This window comes from Canis lupus, chromosome 8 (assembly GCF_048164855.1).
Source record: "Canis lupus baileyi chromosome 8, mCanLup2.hap1, whole genome shotgun sequence".
Lineage (NCBI taxonomy): Eukaryota > Metazoa > Chordata > Mammalia > Carnivora > Canidae > Canis > Canis lupus.
Window position 1 is genome coordinate 28,771,915 of NC_132845.1, and position 22,171 is coordinate 28,794,085.

A 22,171-nucleotide genomic window follows, 5' to 3' on the forward strand; every position below is an offset into this window, starting at 1 on the left:
TGTCACTGAGAAGCTGAGGAAATGGCCTTTCAGGCAGAAAGCCCACGGGTGCAAAGGCTCAATGGGGAGAGAGGAGAAACCATGATTGTTTAGAGTAGCTAGAGCATAAGGTGAGAAGGAAAGGGGACTTGGGAGGTGTGACACAGGGTCCTGCTAAAGAGCGGATCCTGAGGGCAATGCATAGCCACAGTGTGGTTGACGGCAGCAGCAACAGAGACCTGGCCTTCTCACACCTGCTCCCACACGCTGGGTGGCAGGGAGAAAGCTTACCACAGGCACCCTGACTGGGCTCTGGGGCCACAGAGCTTCAGAGGACAGGTGGGCGTGGCTGGGGCGCAGGGGAGGGGGGCTGAGTGTGGGCTAGGCCTGCCTGTCTCAGCAACATTCCGAGGTGTGCTTGGCCCCTGGGTGGCAGTTGGAGCTGTTACACACATCAAGGGCAGGTTGGGCTGCTTAGGGCTCAGCATGTGATAATGCAAAGGCCCCGGTGGGGTGTTGCGACCTCAGCTCCCGGGTCAGGTGGCGCCACTTACTGCCTTGAGGGACCCTAGTAGCCTGAAACCTTTCTCCGGGTGGCCGCGCCCTCTTCCTGCTTTAGTGCTTTGCGCATGGGGCAGTGGCTCTGGGACCTTGCTTGAAATGCAAATCCAAACTTACTGACTCAGAAACTCGGGGAGTGAGACCCAGAAATCCTGTTCTCATGAGTCGTCCAGGCGTTTGTCGTGAGCGATGAAGGGGGAGAACCACAGCCCCCCGCCCCCAGGGGGCGACTCTTGATAATCTGCGGCCGGGCACTTGGTGGGATGAGCACTGGGTGTTGTTATGTTATATGTTGGCAGATTGAACTCCAATAAAAAAATTAAAAAAAAGAAAGAAAGAAAAAAGAAAGAAGAAAGAAAGAAGAGAGAATAAAGAAAGAAGAAAGAAGGAAAGAAAGAAGAAAGAATAAAGAAAGAAAAAAGAAAGAAGGAAAGAAGGAAATAAAGAAGAAAGAGAAAGAAAGAAAGAAAGAAAGAAAGAAGGAAAGAAGAAAGAATAAAGAAATAAGGAAAGAAGAAAGAAGAAAGAAAGAAGAAAGAATAAGGAAAGAAAAAAGAAAGAGGGAAAGAATAAAGAAAAAAGAAAGAAAGAAGAAAGAAAGAAAGAAAGAAGAAAGAAGAAAGAAAGAAGAAAGAATAAATAAAGAAATAAGAAAGAAGGAAAAGGAAAGAAAGAAAGAAAGAAAGAAGAAGGAAAGAAAGAAGAAAGAGAAAGAAAGAAGAAATAATAAAGAAAGAAGGAAAGAAGAAAGAAGAAAGAATAAGGAAAGAAAAAAAGAAAGAGGGAAAGAAAGAATAAAGAAAAAAGAAAGAAAGAAGAAAGAAAGAAAGAAAGAAGAAAGAAAGAATAAATAAAGAAATAAGAAAGAAGGAAAAGGAAAGAAAGAAAGAAAGAAAGAAGAAAGAAGGAAAGGAAGAAGAAGAAAGAATAAAGAAAGAAGGAAAGAAAGAAGAAAGAAAAAAAAGAAATAAGAAAGAAAAAATAAAGAAGAAAGAAAAAGAAAGAAAGAAGGAAGGAAAGAAAGAAAAAGAAAGAGAAAGAAAGAAAGAAAACGATAACTCCAGGACAAAAAAAGAAAGAAAAAGCAATCTGCGGCCCGCGGGGTCCCGGGGCTCGGGGGCCGCAGCTCCGCAGTCGCACCGGGAGGGGGCGCGCGCGGGCCTCAGCGGGACCCGCGACAGGTGCCCGCGGGCCGGTCCTGGCGGCGCTGTCCGGGCGGCGGCCCCGGCGTCCGAGGGCTGCGGCTCCCGAGCGAGCAGTCGCGGCTGCGGAGGCGGAGGCGGAGGCGGCGGCGCCGGCGTCCCGAGTCTCGGCGCGTCCCGGCCTGAAGCCCGCGGCCCACCGCCCTGGCTCCCTCCGGGCCCTTCCTCCGCGCGCGGCAGCGGGTGGCGCTACGGGCTGTAGGGCGCGGGGCGGCTCGCGGGCCCTCCGCCCGGTCCCCGGGGCCTTCCCGGACCCCGCCCACCTGGGATCCTCAGGGCCGCCCCGCCCGTCACCCCGTCCTCGGGCCCGCGGGTGGGAGGCGCAGCCCCCCGCACCCCCCCCCGGAGCCCCACTCCCACCCGGACATCCCGGGACGGGCGCGGGGGCCACCGGGGAGTGCGCTGCTCTAGCCACCCCCAGGGAGATTTGTTCACTTACTTACTTAGGGATTTTAAAGATTTTATTCATTTATTCATGAGACACACACACGCAGAGGCACAGGCAGAGGGAGAGGGAGAGCGGGCTCCACGCGGGACCCGACGGGGCTCGACCCCGGGACCCCGGGACCACGCCTGGGCCGACCGCGACGCCCCGAGATGCTCCACTCGCGAAAAGAACGGACACTTCGGGCTTATTACGGTGCTTGTGCCATTCATCGGTTTAGAGACCTTTTTTTGCACCCGTGTCCTGTAAATTTCATCCCAAAGCAAATGAAAAGAGTGCATCTTCCGAAATAGCATAATTCGAAATAATGACATTTCATTAGTTGTTGTTTTTTAAAGGCAGCTTTTTAAAGAGCAGATTTAGGTTTATGATAAAACTGAGAGGAAGCTGCAGAGATTCCCCACGCTCGGCCCCCACAGATGCGTAGCTCCCCCGTTATCAACATCACTCATCGGATGGCACATTTTTTATTTTTTTTTAAATCAAGAAGGAACCTCTAGTGACACATCACAATCACCCAAAGCCCATAGTTTACCTTAGAGTGTCTTCTGGATGTGGTACATTTTATTAGTTTGGACAAATGAGTCAGACATGCATCTGCCATTATGGTATCATACAGAATAGTTTCCCTGCCCCAAAAGTCCTCTGAGCTCTGCCCTCCCTCCTCCCCTCTCCCTGGCAACCACTGATCCTGTTACTGTCTCCATAGTTTTGCCTTTTCTGGAATGTCAGATCGTTGGAACCATACAGCACGCAGCCTCTTCCGATTGGTTTCTTTCAGCGACTCATCTGCGTTTCAGATTTCCAGTTGTCTTTGCTTCCCTGGTTTTGAAATGTTCTAGGCGTCCCTTGCTTTGGGGGAACAGGAAAGGGGACATGTGTAGGGATCCGCACTAGGAAACAGATGCCTATAGGTGTAAGGAGACTTATTTTTTTGCTTTCAGAAAGTGCACAGGCATGGTTTCTCAGTTTACACTGAGGTACGCACATGTCTGCTCTAAACAACAAATTCCAGTGGAAAATGCCCTACTGCTTTCTGGTGGGGTGGTGGGGGGGCCGATAGGAACAGGAAGGGGGGATCATTTAGAGCATGGTTTTGTGATGACAGATTTAGTGCACTGGACTCACACAATGTTTTGTTCCTTAGGGCTAGGTGGTCTCTAGTTTGCGGTGAATGTTGACTTAAACGATGGTGTATAACTGCACACCAAGTTGTTATCTTGATTTCAGAATAATAAGGAAAGAGGAAACACGTGGGTATGCCACAGAGCTTTTCTTTTCTTTTTTTTTAAATTTTTTCTTTTATATATATATATATATATATATTTTTTTTTTTTTTTTTTTTTTTTTTTCACAGAGCTTTTCTTGACCAAACTCTACTCAGGCTCTTCCGAGCTGGCCTTGACTTTTGACTTCTCTGTCTCTGCCTTGTCCAATTTTAGCAAGAATCAGAAGTCATTTAACCAGAGCTCCTCACCCTTGGTATTCAGTCACCTTTGACATCTATTCAAGTTGCTCCTTCCTCAATGTCTCCTGGTTGACATCTGGTGACCCCGGCCTGCCTTCAGCAAAGATCCAGTTAGGTTTCTCTTGTTGGGCCAGAATCCTCTGTTACCCTTGATGTTTTATCTTAAATAATTTTCTACCCAGTGACACAACCCCCTCCAACCCCTTGACTATAAATTCCCACTTCTCCTTGCTGTATTGTAGTTGAGCCCTGGATGCTCCCAACACAAATGGCTGCCTTGCTCCCTTGGTCCTCAGTTGCCCATCATTCCTGTTGGGTGCAGCAGAGCTTCATGACATTGACCCTGTCAGGTCCGTGTTTCCTCCTAATGCTGACTCAGCCTGGGTGTCTTCAGGTCTCAGCTCTCCTAGTTTTGGCCCATCACTCAAGTCTTATCCCCTCTAACCTTCATATAACCTTTAGAGTGACTTTCTAAAGACACGTGTGATCCTTTCACCATTTGGCTTAAAACTCTGCAAAGGCTTCCTATCGCCTTCAGAATAAAGTTCAAATTCCAAGTGGTAGCAGCCCCTCACCAGACTGCTGCGGTGCAGCTTTGTGTGGTGGTTAAACGCAGAGACCTGTGAGTCCGTCTTCTTGCAGTCCGATGCTGCCTGTGCCGCATGCTGGCTGGGCGACCTCGCTCTCTGGTCTACTGTGCCCTCCAGTGAAGCAGGGTATTTCTTCACTTGGGTGTCATAAGGATGAAATGAGTTACCTCTAAAGCGTTTAGAATAGAATTTGGCATATGATAATCACTACAGAAGTTATTACCGTTATCACTCAGCATTGAGGCTCTGGCCATCCACTCTTACCACGTGCTCCATCCAGACTGACCTACCAGTACTCCCCTGCAACGTGTCCTCTTTTAGGATTGCATCTGCCTGTGTGCTGTTCCTCTGCATGAAGCACTTCTCCTGTTGCTTCAATCGGTCCCACTTCTATTTGCCTTTCCAACCCAGCAGGGTATGAAACCTTCCTTTGCCTCCTCCTCCTCCAGGTTTTAGATGAATCCACCAAAGTGCACCAGCAACACCTAGCTGTACCCCATCCCACATACCTTGCCCCATGTATCTCTTCAATCCTGCTGTCTAGTAATCTGTAATTTTGACATTGTTTCACTTGTAAGACTGGAAACATCTTCAGAGGAAGGGATGCTTCTCAGGATTTGCATCTCCAGTGCCTAGGGCAGTGTTTGCGGGGAGTACATGCTCAGTGAATGAATCCTACTGCTTGCGAAGCTCTGATTACAACTGTGGTCTCCTTTGCTATCCCAGGAGCCAAGCGTGACTCTAGCGTAAGCCCGGAGTAGTTGAAGCCAGAGGTGACTCTGGACAGTGACTCAGTCTCTGGGTGGTGGACTCATTGCTGGGGCTTTTTACCCTCCAGGGATTCTTCTCCTACAAGGGAGCACTAAGACTTCTTACCTCCCTTCTGATCCATGGCTCCAGTACTGCCCCACCCACCTTGAAGAGAAGGTGCTCTATTCTGGGGACAAAGCTGAAGAAAGACTTTCTTGTTGCAAAATGAGAGATAGTGATGTAATAAATATATATTTAGTCTCTAACCCCCATTTCCTGACAACAGAGATCCGAAAGCTCTTGTAATTCCCTGAGCAAAAGGGGTAGTAGGAGGATTCTTTGTGTAATTGGCCTTAGATTCCCCTCCCTTTTCACCTTCTCCCCACACAAGAAAGCTTTCTAAGATCCTTGGAAATCCCAGGACTGGTAAGAGTGTCTTTGTATGTTAATGAGAAGATTGATGGCTCCAAGGCCCTAGATCTTTAGGATAGGGCGCTAGTTGCCAGAGGAACCAACCATGGGACTAGAGGGTTGGAAATTTCAGCCCTGTCTCACTTATAGGATGAAGAGAGGGGCTGGAGATCGAGTTTGATCATCAATCGCTAATGATTTAATCAATCATGCCTATGTAATGGGCCCTCCCTAAAAATCGTAATCAAAGGGGTTCAGAGGGCTGCCAGACTGGTGAACATATTGGGTTACGGGGATGTGGTGAGCCTGGAGATGGCATAGAAGCTCTGTACCCCATTCCACATACCTTGCCCCATGTATCTCTTCTATCCTGCTGTTCCTGAGTTCTGTCCTTTGAATAAACTGATAATAGTAAATAAAGTGTTTCCCTGAGTTCTGTGAGCTGTTCTAATAGATTATTAAGCCTAAGGAGAGGATTGTGGGACCCTCTTCATTTGTAGAGTTAGTCGGAAGTGCGGGAGGCTGGTACTTGCCTGAAGGAGGGGGACAGTCTTATGAGACGGGACCCCTTATTCTGTGGGGTCTGCACGAACCGTGGTTGGCAGTGTCCAATTTGAATGGTAGGACACCCAGTTGGTGTCTGGAGAGTTGGCGAGTTGGTGGGAGCCACCCCTCTCCCCGAGTTAGTAAATAGTGAGTGGAAGAACGGTTTTCGTTTTGGTGACCATGACTGACACATTCTAAGGAGCACTGGAGAGTCCCAGGAATAATACCCTGATGACCAGAGACCCCTCGTTATGTAGAAGTAGCTATTTCTCCTTTTACTTAGTGATTTATTCAGAGTGGCAATGAATCCAACCTCAAGACCACATTTTCGGGATGCGGGGGAGTGGGGGGTTGCTCAGCAGTTGAGCGTCTGCCTCTGGCTCAGGAAGTGATCCCGGGTCGGGAGATCGAATCCCCTGTGGGGCGCCTGCTTCTCCCTCTGCCTGTGTGTCTGACTCTCATGTATAAATAAATAAAATCTTAAAAAAAAAAAAGACCACATTTTCCGCATACCTTGCAGCCAGGAGTGGCCATATGAGTCCGTTCTGGCCGGTGAGGGTGTAAAGTGTTGGTTGACACCTGCAGGAAGCCTTTGTAGGAGGGGAAGAGTGTGCCCTGCTGCATCCATCCTGCTGCTTGGAAGGGGTTTGTGACGCTGCAGCAACAGCCCTGGGGGCCGACACCAGCGCCCCCCCCCACCCCCCCCCCCCCGACCCCGGGCCTGGGTCCCTGATTGCCTTAGAGCCAGCACGGCGGCCCCAGGCTGCCAACCTCTGGCTCTGGCCAGGGAGCTTTTTGATTTTCTGTCCTAGTCAGTTAAGCTTAATGCAACTGACCTGCTGTGTCACTTGTTCTTGTCCCAGCAGGGGCGCGATGGGAAACCTCTAGGTGAGTTTGGACCATGTCTCAGAATCAAGCCTCAAATGGGCTCTCCAGTCTGTATATGCCCAGACTGTGGAAGCCTTTGGCAGTCTTCTCTTGGCTGACACGTACCCTCTGATCTCCTGCCCCTATGTGATTCCTGACCTCTCTCCCTCAGCTTTCTGGTTTCTTCTGTCCTTCATTCGGATCTGCCCCCCTGCCTGGTGACAGGCCCCCATGTGTCTCAACACCACGGCCTCTGGTTCTGATCCTGCCTCGTGGATCTGATTCTACCACCCTTGGTTACTCTCTCAGTGCTCACAAGTAGGCACAGCATGAAGAGTGGGGGAGAAACTTCCAGAAGTCCTACTAACAGGAATTGCCTCTTCTCTCTGAGCCCACAGGACCTGCATTTTTACATGAGCCCCAACTCTCAGGTGGGCACTTTCTGTGTTGAGGGAGCCCCCAGGGCCGCCGGCCATTCAGGGCCTACCTTGGAAGCCTGGGGCTTGCTATTTCCCGTCAGCCTGCGGATTTATGAGGGAAGCCATTCTGCAGCCGTCTTGAGGAGGCCGTAAATTCAGGGAAAGCCACAGCCACCTGGCCTTGCACGCCGTCAGCGTGATCCCTGGCAGCTTGGTCTCACCCTTGGGACACCTCCTTTCCCAATGCTAACCTTAATCACCAGCTTAATTAGAGTCTCTTAAAGATGATTACATCTTTCTCTGATGAGAACAGACCCCATCAGGCTGAGGGCTGAACACCCTGCTGCTGGCTGCTCCCCACAGGATGACCCTGGTGTGCAAGGTGCAATCGCCTCGTTAGACCTCACATGGGGAATTGGAGGTTGAGTAATGTGTCTTTCTCAAAGTGGTCCTGCATCCAGGGTTGTGTTTTAATTAAGTCTCAATCCCAGGCAAATATGTGACAGCCCACTTGAAGGGTATGGGTTTGCTTGTTTGGCCAAAATTCAGGGGCTCCCTTTTAAGCTGGCTGGTGTTTCTCAATCTGGGTCCTTGGAAAAGGGCCCAACGGCAGCAGCCAGGCCTCTCTGCACTCACACAAAGGTGGCACAAATTGCTATTGTTTCTATGACAACTGAAGGCTCCCGCCCCCCCCATTTCCTAAAAGCTGCCTGTATGATGGACAGCAGAATGTGGAAGACATTTGCGAGGCAGAAACTAGCCTGGTAGATTGCCGAAGCAAACGTGCACGACAATTTTATTGTCTTTCTCGGTCCTGGCTCTTTGTCTCTTTGTTCTATTCCAGTGTTTGCCATGCAAGTCACATAGAAATAGGAATAATAGCTGCTAGGCTGAACGAAGAGAGACCCCAGAAATTTGGATGCAATCTCATTTGAACTCTTGGATTTTGGAGGGTGGTTTTGCTCTCTTTCTTTCTTTCTTTCTTTCTTTCTTTCTTTCTTTCTTTCTTTCTCTCTCTCTCTCTCTCTCTCTCTCTCTCTCTCTCTCTTTCTTTCTTTCTTTCTTTCTTTCTTTCTTTCTTTCTTTCTTTCTCTCATTCTTTCTCCCTCCCCTCCTCCTCCCTGTTCTTCTTTTACTTCTGCTGTTCAGCTTCTTAATGAGGACTTTCAGAAGGGAAAACTAGCAAATGGCCAAATAAGAGTTCTGTCCTTTAAGCAACTGCTTTCCAAATCCTTTATGGAAATACAGTTGTGCTATGAGGGTAAGTTAAGGATCTTTATATTTGTAATCTACGTTACATCAAACAAACCAGACGCTCCCTGTGGCTGCTTTAACAGCAGTGACATTTAACATCCCATTTCATTAAATGAAGAAACTGTAGGAAAAAATTAATTTTCTGAGGATAATAATTATTGAATTAGTTAAGAAGCTCTAGTCAGTGGTTCTCAGTCTGAGGGCTGAGTATCTGTGGAAGGACTTTAACATCAGTGCAGAGTGTGGCACATCTATTTCATTAGAAGATTGATACTGTCCATGGTCTGAACAAATCCAAGGGCTCCCACAGATTGGTGGTTTTATTTTTTTTTTCGACTGTATGTGGATGCTGTTCCAAGTAGTAAAATGCAAATTCATTCTAAAAAGTGAATATATCAGCAGAAGCTTTGGCCATTATTTTCTCAGTCAACTGAGACAAAACAAACCCCTGCCACTGAGGGAGAGGACTCTTGGCATTTTTAAATATTAAATGAGAGTGCTCACCAACAAAGTGTTTTGGGAGTTACTCTGCATAGTTTTAGGAGCTTGGTAGGGAAATTCCAAGAATATTTTGGGGGCTGGGGTGTCAGACATCTCTAGAGGTATTCAGAGATTGCATAAGCTGTCTGGGAAGCAAGTGCAGAGATCATTCCACGGAGAGATCTAGGTATGAAAGGTTAGGTCTCAGATTTGAGATCACATAGTCAGAGGAGCAGAGTGGGGATGAGCCTGGCATCTAGTTTTTTCCTTAGTTTTATTGAGAAATAATTGATACACCATTATATAAGTTTAGGTGAACAACATGATGGTTTGATTTACATGATCACCACAACAGGTTTAGCTAAGATCCATCTTTTCATATAGATACAATAAAAAGGAAAGAAAGAGAAAAAGAAAAAAAAAAGGAAAAAAATATCCTTGTGATGAGAATTCTTAGGGTTTACTTTCTTAACAACTTTCTTGTTAGTTATGGTCATCATGTTGTACATCACCTCCCCTGTACTTACCCATGTTCTAACTGGAGGCTTGCACATGAGTTTGTATATATAAGCTGGGAGGTTTTATTGTTTTTGTTTTTAAAAAATTTTATTTATTTATTCATGAGAGACACACAAAGAGAGGCAAAGACATAGGCAGAGACATAGGCAGAGGGAGAAGCAGCCTCCAAGCAGGCTCTCCTGTGGATCACGACCTGACCCGAAGGCAGATGCTCAACCACTGAGCCACCCAGGCACCCCAAGCTGGGAGTTTTGACCACCTTTCTCCAATCCACCCCCGCCCCTTCCTCCACCTCTGGTAACCACAAGTCTGATCTCTTTCTATTACTATTATCTTTTAAGATTTCCCATATAAATAAGATCATACGGTATCTTTCTCTTCTGAATTCCACTTATGTCTTCAAGATCCATCCATGTTGTTGCAAATCATGGGATTTCCTTGCTTTTTATGGTTGGTGGATATTCATCCATTGATGGGCTTGTAGGTTGTTTCTATGTCTTGGCTATTGTAAATATGCTGTTATGGACATGGGGAGGCAGATATCTTTTCAAGTTAGTGTTTTTGTTTCCTTTGAATATATTCCCACAAGTCAATTATTAGATTGTTTGATATTTCTATTTTTAATTTTTTGAGAATTCTCCTTACTGTTTTCTAAAGTGGCTGCACCAGTTTACATTCCCACCAATGGTGTACAAGGGTTCCCTTTTCTCTACATCCTCTCCAATACTTGTTATCTTTTGTCTTCTTGATGATAGCCATTGTAGCAGGCATCAGTTGATATCTCATTGTGGTTTTAATTTGCATTTTCCTATGAGAGGTCATATTGAGTATCTTTTCATGCACCTATTGGCCTTTTATACATCTTCAGAGAACTATCTATTCAGGTTCTTTGCTTATTTTTAAAAAATTGGGTTATTTGGTTTTTTTGGCTATTGAGTTGTATGAGTTCTTTCTATCTTTTTGGATATTAACCCCTTATCAAAGAGATGATTTACAAATATTTTTCCCACTGCATTGGTTGTCTTTTCATTTTGTTGGTGGCTTCCTATGCAGAAGCTTTCTGGTTTGATGTAGTCTCACTTTTTAATTTTTTATTTTGTTGTTTATGCTTTAGTGTCATATAAAAAATCATTTCCAAAGCCCATGTCAAAGAGCTTTATTCCTATAATTCAAGGTTTCAGGTTTTATATTTAAGTTTTCAATCATTTTGAGTTAATTTTTGTGTAAGATATGGGTCCAGTTTCATTACTTTTATGTGGAATATCTAATTGTCTTAGCATTATTTGTTGAAAAGACTGTCTTTTAACAGTTGACTCTTCTTGACTCCCTTGTCAAATGCTAGTTGACTATGTATGATGTGTGTTTATTTCTGGGCTCTTAAATCTGTTCCATTGGTCTATCTGTCTGTTTTTATGTCATTACCATACTGTTTTGATGACTAGCTTGATACTATAACTTGAAATCAGGAAGTGTGAGGTCTCTTTCTTTGTTCTTCTTTCTCAGGATTTCTTTGGCTATTCAGAGTTTTGTTTTTTTTTTAATTATTCCATATAAATTTTAGGAGTGTTTATTCTACTTCTATAAAAAGTGCCATTGGAATCTTCATAGGGATTGCATTGAATCTACAGATGACTTTTGGTAAGTAGTATTGACATTTTAATGATCTTAATTCTTCCAATGCATTAACATGAATACCTTCTCATTTGTGTATTCTTTGATTTCTTTCATCAATATCTTGTAGTTTTCAGAGTAGAAATCTTTCATCTCCTTACTTAAATTTATTATTAATTATTTTATTATTTTTGATGCTACTATAAGTGGGATTGATTTATTTCTTTTTGAGAAAATTTGTTGTTGATGTATAGAAATGGTACTGATTTTTTTGCATGTTAATTTTGTATCTTATAATTTTACTGCATTTATTGATTAGTATAACAGTTTTTTGGTTGAGTCTTTAGGATTTTCTATATATAAAATTATATCATCTGCAAACAGGGACAATTTTACTTCTTCTTTTCCAATTCTGATACTTTCTGTTTCTTTGTCTTGCCTGATTGGCAAAACTAGGACTTCTGGTATTATGTTGAATAGGAGGGGGCACCCTTGTCTTATTCCTGGTCTTAGATGAAATGCTTTCACCTTTCAACACTGAGTATAATGCTAGTTGTAGGCTTGTCGTATATGGCCTTTATCGCATTGATATATGTTCTTCCAATGCCTAATTTGTTGAGTTAATTTTTTCTTTTCTTTTTTTTAAGATTGTATTTATTTATTCATGAGAGACACACAGAGAGGCAGAGACATAGGCAGAGAGAGAAGCAGGCTCCATGCAGGCAGCCCAATGTGGGACTCAATCCTGGGACTTCAGGATCATGCTCTGGGCTGAAGGGAGGCGCTCAACTGCTGAGCTACCCAGGCATCTCCAAGTTTTTTTTTTTTTTTTTTAATCCTGAATGGATGTTGAATTTTGTCAAATGCTTTTCCTGTTGAGATGATCATGTTTCCTTTATTCTTAATGTGATGTAGCACATTGATTGATTTGTGTATGCTGAGCCATCATTGCATCCAAGGAGTAAATCCCACTTGATCATGTGTATGAACTTTTAATGTGCTGCTAAATTTAGTTTGCTAGTTTTTATTGAGAATTTTTGCATCTTTATTCATTAGTGATATTGGCCTAAAGTTTTCTTTTCTAGTAAGTGTCCTTTTCTGGTTTTGGTATTAAGGTAATGCTGGCTTGATAGTAAAATGAATTTGAGAGTGTTTTGATTCTTTGGAAGAGGTTGAGAAGGATAGGTGTTAGTTCTTAAATATTTAGTAAAGTTCACCAGTCAAATTATCTGGTCCTGGGCTTTTCTTCATTGAGAGATTTTTTTTTTAAATTACTGATTCACTCTCCTTACTAGTCATTGGTCTATTCAGATTTTCTATTTTTTCCTGATTCAGTCTTGGTAAGTTATTCTAAGAATTTTTCCATTTCTTCTAGATTGTCCAATTTTTTTTTTTTTTTTGGAATATAGTTGTTCCTAGTAGCCTCTTATCCTTTGATTTTGTTATCAGTTGTAATATCTCCTTTTTCATTTATAATTTTGTTGATTTCAGTACTTTCTCTTTTTTCCTTGATTATCTAGTTTCTTGATTTTGCTTATCTTTTCCAGGAATCAATTTTTAGTTTGGCAAAACTTTTCTACTATTTTTCTGTTCTCGATTTCATTTGTCTCTGCTTTAATCTTTATTGTTTTCTTTCTTCTGCTAACTTTGGACTCAGCCTGTTCTTTTACTGATTCTTAAGGTGTAGAGTTAGTTAGATTGTTTATTTGAAATCTCTCTTTCCTCTGAGTGTAGGTGTTTATTGCTGGAACTTCCCTCTTAGAACTGCTATTGCTGCATCTCATAATTCTGGCATGTTGTTTTTCTATTTTCATTTGCCTCAAGAAACTTTTTCTTTGATCCTTTAATTTTTTCTTTGATCCTTTGGTTGTTTAGGAGAGTGTTGTTTAATTTCTATGTGTTCATGAATTTTTCCAGTTTTCCTCTTGTTATTAATTTCTGGTTACATTCTATTGTGGTTAGAGAAGATACTTGGTGTGATTTCAATCTTCTTGAATTCACTAAGATTTGTTTTGTGGCCTTAAGATATGATCTGTCCTAGAAAATATTCCATATGCGCTTGGGAAGAATATGTATTCTGCTGTTGTTGGATAGAGAATGTTCTCTATAGGTCTGTTTGGTCCATTTGGTCTATAGTGTAGTTCGAATCCACTTTTTTCATACTGATTCTCTGTCTGAATGATCTAACCATTATTGAGAGTGAGGTATTAAAACCCCCAAACTATTATTGTACTACTGTTTATTTCTTCTTTTAGCTCTGTTAGTTTTTGCTTTTCGTGTTTAGGCCCTCCAATGTTGGGTGCATAAATATTTGCAATCGTTATATTTTCTTGATGTATTGACTACTTTATCATTATATAATGAACTGATGTGGGAAAGTGGGCTCTAGGGCTAGCAAAACTTCTTGTCTGAGGATCTTAATGGGACAGATTTACCCTCCACTGAGTTCCCTGGTGAGTATGCCCCGGGCTTGGTTCTGCCGAAATGTAGAACTGCCGGTTGGGATTACGACTTGGGCATTGCAGATATGAACTTGGTCTGCTAAGATCCATGTGATGATTATTCCAAGATTCCCAGTGGTTGAGCCTCACAGATTCCCCTGTAAACTCCATGGTGTAAGATCAGAGTAGGGGCTCCTGTAATATGACCCATGATGGTGGTGGTGGGGAGCTGATAGGCCCCCTGGGTTCTCTCTTCCCAGTGGAGAAACCAGAGGCTCAGGGGAGACCTCTTTGCCTGGTGCTGTGCTGGCTTAAGGAACGGGGATGCAGCCAACGTTAAGCCACTTCTCTTACCTTCCTAATGCAATCAGTCTTAGTCTCTGTGGCTCAGGGGCCTACTTTAGCCTCATCTACATATCCCATATTCAAGGATTTTCTTGGTGATGTTTTGTTCTTGAATATTGTTAGCTGTTCTTCTTGTGGTGGGGAAATAAGGTCAGGAAAAACCTGTGTTGCCATCTTAGTGACATCATATTACATCTAGTTCTTTACTGTCAGCAGGTGACATAAAGCCTTAGATGAGGGAGAAAGAGAACCCAGACCTTGAAGGGGCTTGCCTTAGACCTTGCCTTAGGCCATTTTTCTGAGCCTTTCTCACTTTGACATTCTGAGGCTTTGTCTTTTTTTTTTTTTTTTTTTAAGATTTATTTACTTGAGGGAGAGAGAGTAAGCAAGTGAGAAAGAGAGCACAAGTGAGAGGAGGAGCAGAGGGAGAGGGAGAACCAGATGCCCTACTGAGCAGAGAGCACAACATGGGGCTTGATCCCAGGATTCTGGGATCATGACCTGAGTTGAAGGAGATGCTTGACCCACTGAGCCATCCTGGGCATTCCTGAGGGTTTGTCTTATAGAGCAAATGGCTTGAAATGATCTCAACTGAATGCTTATGGAAGCTGAAAGCCTGGGGATAAATGCAAAGTTATCCAGGCAAGTGGCATTTGCACCTAGCTGCAGAGCTTGTGTTTGGAACTCTCCAGGGGGCTCCCTTTCATTTCAGCATGCTGGGAGTCTGGTCGGGAGTCCTCATGGCTTTCAGAACCCTCCACAGCCCACCTTGGTATCCTTATCTCTCAATTCACATTCTTGGGCTCTTCCCTTCTGTCAAACCAATCTACTTACAATAGTATCAGGTCTTCAGGTCCTTTCTCACTCAGTTTCCTTCATCTAATGCTAAATGGGGACACATTATGGCAGAGTGGAAAGACTGATGTAAGAGTTATAGTGGTCCAAACTATGACTCTGCCATGAATGAACTGTGGGGCTTCTCTATGCCTCTGTTTTCTTTGGAAAAAAAAAAAAAAAGAAAAGATATAAGACTTGTTGCAAGTCTTGAAGTATGAATGAGTTAGTGGAGGTATTGCCCTACGTTGATTGGTACTCACGTAATGAGTATTCAGTGAATGAGTGACCTTGTAATTACTAAGAATGCCCTCCTTCGTGTGTGACCATTCTGTCCCCTCCCTTTCATCAAGATTTTACCTAAACATCTTGAAAATTGCAAAGATCTTCCAGATCTTCCCAGCTCATTCTAGCCCACAGTGATCTTTTGCTGTTCTGAACTGCCCAGTGTACTAACTTGACAGTTAACACCGGGTAATATTTTTTTGTATTTTTGTGTGCACAGGAGTTTTAATTGTATCTTTTATCAGAATTAATTTTCCTGTGGAATTCCCTCTGCTTGCCTGTAAGATTTTGAGACCCTTGAGACTGTGGCTTAAGTATCCTTTAATCTCTAATGATTTGCAATGTGATAGTTTCTTGGTAAGTGTATCAATAAGGGCTGTTTTATTTAATAAATGAATTTCTAGTGTTGATTGTTGTAGTCCTAGACACAGAGTAAAAGGATCTTGTTTAAATGTAGATAGTCATTTGTGCAGGTTTTAAGGTATTAGAAGGTATTACTACTCGGAATCTAAGCTCATGGTTATGAAAGAATTGATGGAACTGTGAATACTGAGCCTGCTGGCATCCTTGCTCTCCACCAGGGCCATTTGAGCACTTCACATTAGTCATAACTTCCTTGCAGGGTAGTATGGGCTTCCCATGAACAGCTAATTAGGGGGAGCAGGTTCATTACTGCAAAGTGGTTGAGTTTAGAACAAGCTAAATAAGAAGATTAAAATCATTTCAGAGGAAACATTTCATAGGATATTAATACATTGGCTGTAAATAATGAAAGATAATGAGAGCATTAAATCCTAGCAACAATATATTAACTACAAGGGAACTAATTTGTAAATGAGTACTTTGCTTCTCTCTGAGATGCGTTTTCATTTGCTGAAAGGAATGCTGAGAATGGCCACCAAGGAGACACCTTTGGTAAGATTTGAGAGTGGCTTCTCATAGCTTAGTTGTCCTGGTCTCATCACAATGTTTGGGCTTGCATTCTTTAGCAGTGAAAAAGAAATACCCTGAAGGAGGACAAAGATACGTTTTTTTTTTTTTTTTTAATTAATAACATTCCCTTATTGGAGATGAAAAATACAATGGATGCCTTTTCATACTATATTTTTATGTCATGCCCAGGAATAGATTCCAAATGCAGGGATTTTACTGACATCCACAGGTGGGTGAGTACAGGAGAGAGGAAGCATTGGTGGTGGCTATTTTCCAGAGTCTAGTTTACGACTTCCCTTTCCTTAACCAGGTGGTACCAAGAGTGGGACAGATGCTTAGGAGAAAGGAGCTGGCGTGGGCAGGTAAGCCCCTACCTTCTTTTCCCTTGCTCCTGATTTGCTCCAGAAATCATCCCACTGTGAAAGCAAGAAGGGAATAGGCATCCAGAAGGGCTAATGGAGAGACAGAATAAAACCACTCTTGGTCTTTATGGCTGGGCCTTGACAATACTTTATAATGAGAGTTTAAAGGCTATTCTCTGGAGCCTATAAAAAAAAATCCAATCTGTGTTTTGTGAAATCTGGTATAGGTGGGTAAGGGGAGGTTTGAGCTGTCTCTGACATTTGCCTCCCTTCCTTTTTTTATTGACTTCAAATTTGAGTTAAATTAATATTGTTTAACCTAGTCTAGCTCTTTGCTCTTCCTCCTAAACATCCCTCAACATCTCTTTAATTTTATGGAAACAGACCAAGAAACACGAAGGTAGAATAGTGATTTACGATGGCTACAAATTAGTAGCCAAACCAAGAGTGGAATACAAAACTAGGGCTGAGCAGTTACTTGCTTTAACTATCACATGTTCTTTGTTATCAGTGAAGAGCTTATTATGTTGCTAGGATACGTTCTGGTCACTGTTGAAGGGCATTGTTCTATGTACAATGAAGACACTTGGCTTGATTCATTGCTTTGGAGTCTTAATAATCATATTATTTCTTCCTCCAATTCACAAGATTTTATAATTCATCATGAGTGTTTTAGTCAATTAGTACAAATTAGAAAGGTCCTATAGACTACAGATTTCCTGCAGGACCCTCTTTGGTGATTACAAATCCAGTTTCACTAAATCTTGGCAAGGATAAGGCAATTATCTCAAGTTCATAGAAGACCTCATATTTCTCTCATTGTTTTCTATATTGTCCAGTAAATTCAGTGTTATTATTTGAATATCAAATTACATCTTTTGAATTATATGCACCTTAATATGTAGGGATAAACTTAGAAATTTAGTGGTCTTATTTTAAAGAATTGACTGACTCTCTAAACCTTTTCTCTGCACTTTAACAATTACGCAGTGAGAATCAGGAAGGGAGCACTTCCCAAACCAACAGTTTTTCTGTACAGAAATTCTAATGCTGATCTCTTCTGTAATCAAATTTTATTGGAGTCTAATGTAGTTTGGTTTATGATCCTTAAAAAATAGTATTAACTGTTTTGCTTTTTATCAACCCTTTTGTTGGATAATGAACAGTAGGTAGTTTTTTCCCTCTCCGTGGAGGGTAAAGACAGAATGTTTCAAGCCTGTAAAGGCATTAGTACCTTTTAGAATCTAAAATGTGAAAGGTTCAACATAATTAACACAGACTATCAGTTTGCTTCACAGCTTTTTAAAATTGACATATCATAGACAGCTGTACTGATCCTCAGTTTGGTAACATTAATAAACAAGTGCTTGTAATTTAAGAGTAATTATGAATCCATCCATGTGTGATTTTCTAATGAAGTCAAATAAAGAAATCAGCAGTTGGGAGGCATTCTTTAGTTTTTAATTAGGAAACCAGCAGCAAGTTTAAGGTCTCAATTTTCATCCAATTCTTCCCATTGTATTGCTCTTATGTAATGGTGTGATAAAGTTATAGCATTTCAGAGAATGCTGAGTTTGACAGCACACTACTTGGAGCTATGAAATCCTTTCTTCTGCCACTTTCAGAAGCTGTGCTATTAATCATGTAATATATTTGCACTTGGCAGAAATAACATGCTTTGAGATCCTTGGACAGAAAGTGCTTTAGAAAATTATAGCACACTTCATTCTCCCAAAGACTTTGTGAGGAAGACATGTAGTATTATTTGACTCATTTTGCATCTGGAGGCATTTGACAGTGTAACTGACTTACCCAGAGACACACTGTAAAATAGGAAAAGAACATAGGTGTTGATTCTTGACACTTTCAAAAGATCTACGCTCAAACGAAGCTGGATTTATTACTCACTGAAATAGGGAGAACACTCCCTTGAAAATCTCTAGGATTTCAGAAGAGAGAGGTCAGAGGCAGAAATTAATAGGATTTGGAAATCTGTTTGAAAGTAGGGGATCTGTTTGGGATATGGTAAACATAAAATTATACTTTAGAATTGGTGGACCAAGCGTTTACACTCTTTATGCCCATATCTTTCTTGGCAAGAATTTTCTGGAGCAAATAGTAGAAGCATATTGATTTAAGAAACTTCTTCTGTGTTAACCCTCCATTTCAGTGAAAAGGGTGGCAGACAGTGTTTGGAAATGGCATAGTGCCACAGAGGTAAGTGACCTTTACATTGTGCCAGGTACTTGCTAATGGTTTCTTGGATTATTCAACTCTCACAAATAAAAGAATAATAGCTAATGCACGAATTTTCCTATTAACCACAGCCTGACATAGTATAATGGTTCCCACAGAATAAACAAGGAAATTGCCTACAGCAGTGTGAGCCATTAACATGGGGTTTATTTAATCCTCATAGTAATCCTAGAGGTCACACAATATTATTACATCCATTCTGCAGGTAAATAAACCGAGGGATTTATTTTCTCTTTTAAAAAATATATTTTATTTATTTATTTAAAATTTATTAAAATAAATTTTATTTATTTATTCACGAGACACACACACACATACACAGAAGCAGAGACACAGGCAGAGGGAGAAGCAGGCTCCATGCAGGGAGCCGGCATGGGACTCAATCCCAGGTCTCCAGGGTCATGCCCTGGGCTGAAGGTGGCGCCAAACCACTGAGCCATCCAGGCTGCCCAACCGAGGGATTTCTTTCTGAACTTTAGTTTATCCCTTGGAATCAGGTTTCTGGTCCTCTTGATACTGTTTCAAACCTTACTCTGGTGATTTTTTAATATTCTGCTCAGATTATGAAATTTTCTTTCCACCAGCTTCACTTTTCTAGTGTATAGTCTCTTCCAATTAACCTTTCTGGAGTTAATCCTGCTTTATAGGCTCTCACAAACTACTTTGTAGAGTTTTCCAAATGTTCACAACTCCTCTTGCTCTGTAATAGTTTGCTTACTTAAGTAAGTGGGAAAAAATAGTTTAGACTGTTTTCTTTCTTGCCTCCACACACTTTCCCTACCTCTGCTATTCTTCAGCAGCACTTTGTTTAACCTTAGAGCTAGTCCAAGGTCACCATAGACAAACACAACATGCTGGCATCTATCTACTCAATAGCAGCATTAATATATCCTGCAGCCCTCAACACAACGCAGTCCTACATCTAGAAGGCAGCCTTGTAGAATTAAGTAGTGTGATGGTTAAGTTTAACCATCAACTGTCAACTTGACGGAGTAATAGGGTACACAGATATTTGGTCAAACATTAATTTGGGTGTGTCTGTGAAGGTGTTTCTGGATGAGATTAATATTTGAATTGATCGAGAGAGCAGATTGCCCTCCTAATGTGAGTGGGCCTTACCCAATCAGTTGAAGGCCTGAATAAAACAAAAATACTGAATAAGAGAATTCTTTTTCCTGACTAGTCTTTGGGCACACATGGCAGTTTTTTCTTGCCATTGCACTCAAACTGAAACATCAACCTTTCCTGGGCCTAGATGAAGGCCTTCAGACTAAAACTACACCATTGGGTCTCTAGTTTCCCAACTGTAGATCTTTGAACTTAGAGGCAGGTAGGAGGTAGTTATATTGACTCACATACCTGGTTATGGAGGCTGATAAATTCAAGGCCTTCAGGCTCTGTCTTGATGGCTATACATAGTTCTTAGAAACAAGTTCAAGCTCTTTGCCATCGGCTTCAAAGCCTTGGGTGATTTGACTCCTATTAGTTTCCTTACTTCATCCCATATGATACATCCACTAAGCACCACTTCCTCGAAGAAGACAACTTTGTGTATTCCTCAGGGCCTTAGCATGTGCTAAGGTCTCTTTCCATTGGAGTTATCCTGCATTCCCTTCATTGGGTTGGCCACTTCTCATCTTTTATGTCTAACCTCCAATGTCATTCCTATGACAGGTCTGCTCTGGCCCATCTATCCAAAGGAACTGTGGCTTATTCCTCCTGTCACATTATCACCTTGCCTTGTTTATATATTTTATAGCAACTCTCACAATCTATAATCATCCTTATTAATGTAAGATCCATGAAGGAAGATATCATGTTTGTCTTGTTTTCAGTTCTGCAGTACTTATCCAGACCCGACAAATAGAATGTGCTGCAGAAATGTTTGTTGAATGAATTATATTTATTGTGTACCTACATGTTCCTTTTAATTAATACACTTTATCATATGCCCTCTGAGAACAGAGCCCAATGTTAGGTATATGGAAGGACATAAATAAAGTGGTGTTATTGGGTCTTACATTACAGGAACTTGGACAAGTCTTTTTACCTTTCTGGAACTCATCTACTTTGTAAATTGAGAAGATTAGATGCAAAAAGAGTACAACCTTTTGTTTCTTCCACACATTTATGGTCACAGCACATTCCCATTAGTAATTTCTCTCATTGAATACAATGAATATTGGAGAATTGTGCAGTGGAATCTCCAACACTTTGCCTTAAAAGAAATGGATTCTGTTATCCCCCACGGTTCCCAGAACATTTATGCTACATTTATGATACCTGCTTTCACACAAAGTAGTTGTGTGAGTCATCCAACAGACACTCCGGGATATTTTATCACATTTTCAATGGCAGAAATATAAAATATAGGTGAAATACTTTAAAAACACTCCTTTATTAAGCACATTCTTTATTAAGTGCTCTATATGTGCTGGATATTCTGCTAGGTTCCTTGCAAAGAGTAGTGAACAAATGCATATGTAAAGCTTACTTCTACGGAGGTGGATGAGATATGCATTATACAAATGATTGTACTAATAGATGTATAATTATAAGCATAGCTAAATTATCTGAATGAGGAAAGGAGCTTTACTTAGATTGGGGTGACGAGGAACCTTCTGGGGGAAGTGATAGCTTAGTTGAAGCAGAAAGGATGAGTAGAAAGGTAGGAGTGAGAATAGGAAATGAGAACATTCCATGCAAGAGGGAGTGGCATGTGCTAAAGCCCTGTGGGAGAAAATAATTGCCGAATTTAAGGATCTGAAGGAAAGTCTCAGTGGGGTTGGAGACTAGAGAATGAGAAAGAAGATACTATTTGATGCTCAAAAAGTAGGCAAGGGCCAGGAATGCAGGACTTTGTCAGAATCTTGATCTTTAATTTGTGATTTGTGAGAAGTCAATAATGGTGTTTATAATGGTGCTACCACCATCAGATCTTGGTTTGGAAAATGTCACTCAGGCTGCTATGTGGAAAATGTACCAGAAGGGGGTTAGTGTTCAGGAAGACCAGTTGGTAGTAGACTGGTCTTTTGCAAGAGATGGTAGCAGAGATCAGGGGCATGACAATGAAGGAGGTAAGCAGTGGACATAATTGAGAAATATTTAAGTGAGGATTCTGGTTTGGTGCCATTCACTAATACTTAGAACCTTGGAGTAAGATCAGGTTTTAGGGGCAGATCATGAGTTCAGTCTTGTACATGTTGAGACTGAAATATCTCTGAGCTATTCAATTGGAGAATTCATGGTGGGAATTAGACGTATTATTTGGAAGCTCAGGGAAGAAGTTTGATCTTGAGAGTCTAAGGGACTAAAAATGCTAGTCAAAGGCATGGGTCTAGATAAAATAGCCCAAGAAAACCACAAAAAATGTGAAAAGAAGGTAGTAGAGGGCTCAGTCTCAAGGAGCTCTACCATGAGGCCCATTATTTTTTTTAAGATTTTATTTATTTATTCATGAGAGACACAGAGAGAGAGAGAGACAGGCAGAGACATAGGCAGAGAGAGAAGCAGTCTCCATGCAGGGAGCCTGATGTGGGACTCAATCCCTGGGCCAAAGGCAGACACCCAACTGCTGAGCCACCCAGGCTCCCCAAGGGGCCCATTAAAGGAC